At 42.4% G+C, this 7,725-nt stretch overlaps 1 pseudogene; it reads left to right on the top strand.

Annotated features, from left to right (window-relative positions):
- Positions 1 to 5,405: 5,405 nt before the first annotated feature.
- Positions 5,406 to 5,798, top strand: LOC127574431 (60S ribosomal protein L27-like; annotated as a pseudogene).
- The last annotated feature ends 1,927 nt before the right edge of the window (positions 5,799 to 7,725 follow it).

Here is a 7,725-nt window from a genome sequence, read left to right as displayed (position 1 = left end):
CCCAATTTTGTCACAAACCAGCAACAAAAGAAACACACTGAGCATGATTCAGTGTTAAAAACTATTTTATTAATCACTACTTATGATAATACGTAAAATAAAAGTAAAAAAAAAAATGTTAGTATGTTAGAATTCAAGAATGTTAAACCTCGAACGTTAACCCCAAAACTAAACTCTTCGTGTGTGTGTGTGACAAAGTCCAAAACATCCCAGTTCCGGAATGGTTCTTAAAGTTCAGTTCCGCAAGCCATAAGGTGAAACATGAGCAAGGGCTTCTTCAACAACCACTGTTGTCTGAAGATAAGATGTAGATGTAGAAAAACATAGAGAGAGTACATACGAAATCCAAATGTTCCACGATGGAACCCAAACGACACTTCAGTGTTTACTCGGTAGTGACTTCCTCACCCCGAAAAGCATCCGAACCGTGGTCGTCCACACACAAATACCTGTTTCTTTCTACAGGTCAGCAACAAAGTGAACTCCACCGGATTACTTCCAACTTCCATACATGGATTTCAGTGGCAAACACAGTTATTGTTTCTCATCCATCGATAGAGAAAACAAGCAGGCTGGTGTCTCTCTCCCTTCTCTCTCTCTCTTTCTTCTTCTTCTTCTGACTTCTTCAACAACGTCATTACGTCCTTTATCTTCTATTGACGTAAGCTCGCCCCACACACACATACACACACACTCTCTATCTTAAAGGGACTTTCACTGAGTCCGTAACACTGGTACTTAGTGCTCTGAATGTGATCACGGGAATGAGGATGCAATCAAAATCAGCACCAAAAGGGGTCATTGTAGCATGCATTATAGACAGTGCTGCTGCACTCAGAATCAGGTGCGAACCTTGCCCTTTCTTCTGCTGCACTCTGCCTCCCATCACAATGAGTCACCATAGCCCGTTGGGAAGATGCCCCCTGTGAGGGCTGGTGTTAGGCAGATTGGAGTAAGAGGTGCAAAACACCCCGGCTGTTTGATGCTAAGCCTTTTTGGCAGCCTCTCCATACCAATCCATGGCTATTCATTGCTAGTCCCCAGGATACAGTGTCAGCAGATGTCCTTTTTAAAGTAGGGGCATATGTAGTTGACATTATTCAGACTGGAAGATGTGGATCAGACTGGAGGGAGGGGATTAGGATAGGGGCTGAGGAAAAAGCAGTGAATGAGAGCATATGTATTTGTGTGTGTGCATGTGCATGTGTGTCACTCTGTGTGTGTGTGTGTGTGTGTGTGTGTGTGTGTGTGTGTGTGTGTGTGTGTGTGTGTGTGTTTAATGTGTGCTAGGTCTGTGCAGTAGATTCTGACCACTAGTCATCTTAGATATCATTACCATTGGATCAAAATGTTGCTCTGCTATGATTGTGTTGTAGCTGGTGCATAACGGTTATCCCATATTAAAAGAAATTATTCACAAGAACCTTCCGCTCATCAGAACTGGAATGGACCACAAGGTACTGCCTCAGAAGATCATCTCAAGTGAAAGAATGTGAGGGGCATTACATGAAACAACTGTTTGGAACCAAACACTTACCATAAGCTAAGAATTGTGATGGAATAGTGGGGCATACATCTGGAGGATATATGGGATATATTAAGAGCAAAGTGGCTGTAATTTTGATGACAAAATGGTGGAAACTGAGGAAATAAACTTAAAACATTAATTTGCATACTTAACTGGATGTTTTGCTAAACTCCACAAGATTTCATGACTCATCCATCCTAAAATCCATTAAATTTCTACCTTTGATCTATTGATTTGAGATACCCCTCCATCTGCTACATCTGCTACCCCTGCCTGGACTGCTACAATTCAGGCAGCAACTCAAGAATTCAGAATTTCAGAATCTTTTGGAGGAATTGGGGAGTTTACAAAGCTAATACTGAGAGTGAAGGAGAATAGCAGTCTATGTTCAGAGGTGGAGACACTGACTGGTTCCTGACCGTTTATTTGCTGTGGGTCTGCTTGCAGAGTTTCCCTGGCACTTATTCACTGGCACAAAGGCAAAGTGTTGTCACATATGCTCAGAAAAGACCCTGGGTTAATGAAATTGTTTGGTGCTTAAACAACAGCATGCCAGGTATGCCATATTGGAGGTGGGGGTTTAACAGTTTTATACATAGACCCACGGCAAATGTATTCTGTTGTGTCCAGGCCCAAGGCATCATGAGCAATTGAAAGGCTTTGTATTTTTGTGTACACAAAGGTTCTTTGTTCTCTGGCTCCCTTATTGTGGAGGATAAAGGGGAGGTGGGGATGAAGTCAGGTGCAGGAAGGAGGATGAGCAGGTTGGGAGTTGCTGAGACAAGGGATTAGCCAGGAATTCCTGGGTAAGCAGCTCTCAGGTTGTGGCATAAAGTGGACAAGCAATTGGTAAGGTAGGCAATGGGCTGGCTGTTAATAGAGCAGGAGGAGGGAAAACAGCTGGGAAATGATTGGACATCAGGCAGAAAGACAAGAGTCTGAAGACATCAGTGGTGAAGGATAATGCCACCCACTTGCCGTTTCCCAGAATGCTGTTCCAGTCTTCAGCCATAAACATATTTTTAAAGTCTACAGCTTAGAAGTTCAACTGCGTCATTTTCCTAGCATTAAACTGGAGTTAGCAATCTCCCTAATATTACTTTAAAAAGTTCACAAAATTTGTTAACAGCAGTTCCAGTATAATACCAGCAGGCTACTTAATGTAGCACTGTTTCAGGAACCTCCAGTGTCAGGCACCGTACTTTTCACATTAGTAGCGTCTTTCCTCACAGTCTTGAGCTTAACAGGTAACAACTTAAAAGGTTAAATCACAATACAACTTGCAATCTTTCAGCTACCTCGGAGTGTTGGCAAGGAATGAACTCATGCTATAGTGATGGGAGGGGGATGCTAGAGTCCTCCCAGAGGAGGCAGAGGAATCTGCAGAAGCATTAAATTACTTTTGTCTGTGCATTGTCTGTTTTATTGATGAACTCCTAGGCCTACATTTTACTTTCTGAGCACTCCACCACACCATAGAAACGTGACTTACGTAATGTTGCAGAACATACAGATTTACTTAATTTTAAAACTTACTCCAGAAATTTTGATTATATTCTGATCAGTGGTGTTCTCTTTGGTTGATCTGACAAGCGTTACACAGTGTAAACAATGGAAGGAGCATACCGCCTCTCAAACTACCCACCCACCTGCCCCGTCAAGTGCGTCCTGCCTCACCTGTTGTGGAGTCTGTGGGTCCCACATTGGCCTCATCAGCCATATCAGAACCTACAGCAGGCCATCCTCGATCCTGAGGGACTGCCTAAGAAGAAGAAGGAAAATACCTAAAACATGAGTTTCCAGTCAATCTTCCATTGACCAGTGTAACTGTATGAAGGTAGTTGCCCTCAGGTTCATTGCTCTTCCCTTTAATGCTTTATTGTCCTGGGTCCTGCCTTAAATCTTTCAAGCTTATGGCACGGATTTCCTGTAGTGCTTTTGGAATTTTCTTGTGGCATAAAATTTTACCTCATTATGACCTTCATTGGCACAATACTCCTAATGCTAGCTCTGGACCAAGGTTACAGGTTATGGCCCAGCAGATGCTATAACTTCCTGATTGCTTTTCTACTGAAATAAAGCGTCTGGAAGCAGAACTGTTCACAAGTGCAAGAAGGTCTTTTGGTGATGAGGTGCCGCTCTACTCAAGGCAACTCTTCTGCTCTGTTGTTCCCTGACTGCTGGGACATTGTTCTGTGCTTCTTGCTCAAACTCCTTCTCTAGATAATGTGTATAGGGGATAGCCAAAAGGTAAGTGCACACTTTGTTCCCCTCATGACTACTAAAGTCCACAGATAATCCAGGTTTGTTCCTAAAAGGAAACCATTTAGCACTACAACATTCTTCAATGGTTCCTCTACTGCCTAGTGTAATTCCCGTGAGAAAATGATGGAATCTGTAGCAATACAAACCAAAATACTCCAATTGAAGGAAATGAGAAATATAACAGAAAATACTGGAAATATTCAGCAAATCAGACAGCATTGGTAGAAGATGAAACGGGAATTTTTATAAAGATCTTATTTTTCTAAGTTAGATATCATAAATAAAAAAGTGCATTTATGGTCTATCATTTCCTCTTAAGGATGTTCCAAAGCACTTTAAACCACTAAAATACGTTTTGAATGTAGTTACTGTTAATAGTGTAGGAAATGCAGCAGGAAATTTACACACAAGCTCCCAAATAAATGTGATAATTTTCAGATAATCTGTTTTAGCAATGGTGTCCAAGGCATAAATGTTGGCTCAAACACCAGGGTTACTTTCCTTGTTTTTCTTCAAATTAGTGCACTGAGATTATTTATATTCATGTCAGAGAGTCGATGGATCCTCTGTGTGGTAACTTATTGAAAACACAGCACAGTAGTCCCTCAGTGCTGTATTGCTCAACTCTCTGGTATAAGGCTTACGTGGACAGTTTGCACAGGATGAGACCGGTGTTGCTGCAGGAAAACGATTATTGGTCATTCTGTTGTGATAAATCCAGTAAAAAGTCTGGGTTACACCACTTTGTATTCAGAGGATAGATATAAGCCACAAGAATTTGGCACTTGCAGTTTATGATGTATTTCATAATCTCTTCTTGATTCATAGCGAAACTCTCTCTAGTCCATGTGTACTTTATATTATAAACTCCAGTTCATAGGATTACATAACACCTTTCTTTCTGCTAAGGTATAATAATTCATCTCAGTTCACGTTTTAACAGAATTTATTGAAAAGGCTACACAGTCCCAAGGGATAGCACATTGGTGTGATTATGAAAATATGCTTAAATGAACTTTTTTGTTACCATCATAACATTATCTGTGTGGCAACATTGTTGCCAAGCAATAAATTCAGACTGCTGTGTAAAATTAAACAAGTTAGTGGAATGTGCAAGGCAGTTATGCATTTCTTCCGGATGAATGTTTTTCAAATGTGCTTTCTGCAGTGGCCCCCACCAGCTCAGTGGCTAAGACAGCACATGGTGTCATCCTGAGCTTTATGGGTAAGAAAAGTCTTCTGATCTATTCTGACTTTAATGTTCTTCCCAGAACGTAGGAGGCTGCAGCTAACACAGCAACCCCGAAATTCAATGCCCATCCATGCCCTTTGGTCTGCCTGAAACTTATTGGTCTCCCAGCACAGCGAGATGTCCAAAAGGGAATGTTGCCAACTGGTACACTCCAGGCGGCAGGAGTACATGCTGAGGGATGCACTGAAGCTCCGTGCAGCCAATGCAAAGGTTCTGTGAGGAAAGACCAGAGTCTACGGTCCTTCCTGCTACTGGACACTGAGAGGCTGTGTCCAATGGGGAAGCTTCTCAAACAACGTATTACCCCAGGGGACCACATGAGTAGCAGTGGTACTTTGTACAAAATGTGCTAACACTACTATGTATAGAACCAGCAAACCTGGGGAAGTGGCTCCAGTGCTGGCTCGAGGCTATACTAGATGCAAAGCTGTCATTGTAAAAAACACTGATGATGTGACTTCTGAGAGGCCTTACAGCCATGTCCTTGTTGCTTGCATTGATCATCACCCTCATAAAGTGGGTGAGAAATAGGCAGCCAAGAGGTCCAAGATCAATTGCTTTCTGAAGGTGTATAACTACAACTGCTTGATACCAGCCAGTTACTCAGTTGGCATTCCCCTGGATAAGACCATTGTGAACAAGGATACTTTTAGGGATCCTGTTTTGAAACACAAAGTCAGGTGGGAAGTCAAAGTAAATTTTAAAGAATAGTACAAGACAAGAAAGAACAAGTTCCAGAGGCTCCAATTCTAATTTGTGCATCAATATAAATACATTTTCATTAAAATAAAAACAACTTCTAGCGGTTCAAGTGATTCTTTTCCCTTTAGTGTTAGCTCCAATTACCCAAAGGTGCTGGGAATATGATTCAGAAGAGCCAGGACATACACCAAGTACAGGGTGGAGTACATCGACCGGGTCAATTAAAAACTGGTATTCTGGCAACAGCACTCCCCAAGCAGACTGTCAAAGTCATTTGGCAGAAGGCCTTACCACAAAACCTTTCAAACAAGCACAAAGACCTTGCCCAGTGAGGACTCCCGTCAGATCTTTCTTGTATGGTCAGCATTTTGGCAATTCCATATGATGGCCTCATGATGGCTGCACTGGAAATAACACCCCTGCCCTTCTCCTTCAAGAATGAGACTTTGCCAAGAAGGACTAGGAATATATACATGGGAATATGCTGAGGTTCATCCCAAACAACAGCATAACACAGTTCCCTGTGCTCTACAAGCTGTTCCCAGGGACACACATTGAGACATTATCGATTGCTTCTTGGAAACTGTCAGCACAGTGATAGGAACCCTCTGGGAAGCCTGAAACTCACCGGTATTCCAGGGCAAGGTATTGAGCATGAACTGATGCTGTAAAGTGGCATGCTTAAAGGTCCAGGAACATATGCTGAAGCTGGGCGCAGCCACGACCAGGGCGCTGTGGGGAAGGGGCAGAGTATAGGATCCTCCTGAGTTGCATACATATGTGTTATTTAAAGGTGTAAAAGCCCCATGAACTCTCAAACTGCTGCCATTAATCATCGACCACAACTTATCCCCACAGCAACTCTGACCGCACCCAATCAGAGATATTTTCTTTGTCCCGTCATCGCCCCTCCCTGCCCCACCTTCTCTGCAACTTAAAGCTAAGTTGTTTTTCTCTCCTTCCCAGCTATAACAAAGGGTCTTTGAACTGAAACACTCATTCTGTTTTTCCTTCCACAGATACTGTCTGACCTGCTGAGTCTTTCCAACAGTTTCCATTTTTATTTCAGATTTCCAGTATCTTGAGTATTTTTATCACTTTCCGGTATTTGAATGAAGATTTGTGCTCAAAGGTAAAGGCATCCTGCGGCATCCTATGAACACATCTGAAATATTGTGTTCAGGTTTTATCTCTCCCTACCTAATGAAGGATATACTTACAACAAAGATTCACCAGATTGATTTGTGGGTGATGGGGATTGTCCTCTGAGGAGAGATTAAGCAGAATGGGCCTATACTCACTACAGTTTACAAGAAAGGTGACCTCACTGAAACATACAAAATTTTCAAGGGGCTTGACAGGGTATGTGCATGGATGATGGTTCCCCTTGGTAGGTGTCTAAAACCAGAGGTCACCATCTCAAAATAAGGGGTCAGCCATTCAGGACTGAAATGAGAAGAAATTTCTTCAACCAGAGGATAATTAATATTTATATTCTCTACCCACATGGGCTGTGGAGGCACCCCAAAATATGAGTGACTCTTGGATGTCCTCATTGCTCAACAGTATGATCCTTTCAAAAATACAGTCCTTCAGTTTGAGTAACTCAGTGCAATTGATGCTGAAGATCGCTTGTGCCCAGAACTATAATAGGCAAATGGACCCTTCTGGCTTCACTGGCAACCAAACTGTTTACCCCCCCCCCCCCCCCGATAAATTGAGAGACTCCCTCTGCATATGTGCCCAACACCACTTTGCTCTACCTTAAAGGAAAGTTGTCATGGTTTTTCCGATACACATCTGGCCTACTAAAACAGTTGCTGCAGTATCAGTGTGTTTGCAGTTGCCTTCTTAATCAATAAGGTGGCCTTAAGTGTACCTTCCTTATCACTTTCCATGTGGGTGCAATAGATGCTGTTCAATATTTCTAATTCCATCTCCACATTATCTGAATCTACAGCATTTGGGATACCCCAGA

The sequence above is a fragment of the Pristis pectinata genome, chromosome 9 (assembly GCF_009764475.1).
Source record: "Pristis pectinata isolate sPriPec2 chromosome 9, sPriPec2.1.pri, whole genome shotgun sequence".
NCBI classification, from domain to species: Eukaryota; Metazoa; Chordata; class Chondrichthyes; order Rhinopristiformes; family Pristidae; genus Pristis; species Pristis pectinata.
This window is presented reverse-complemented; position numbering and strand designations above follow the sequence as displayed.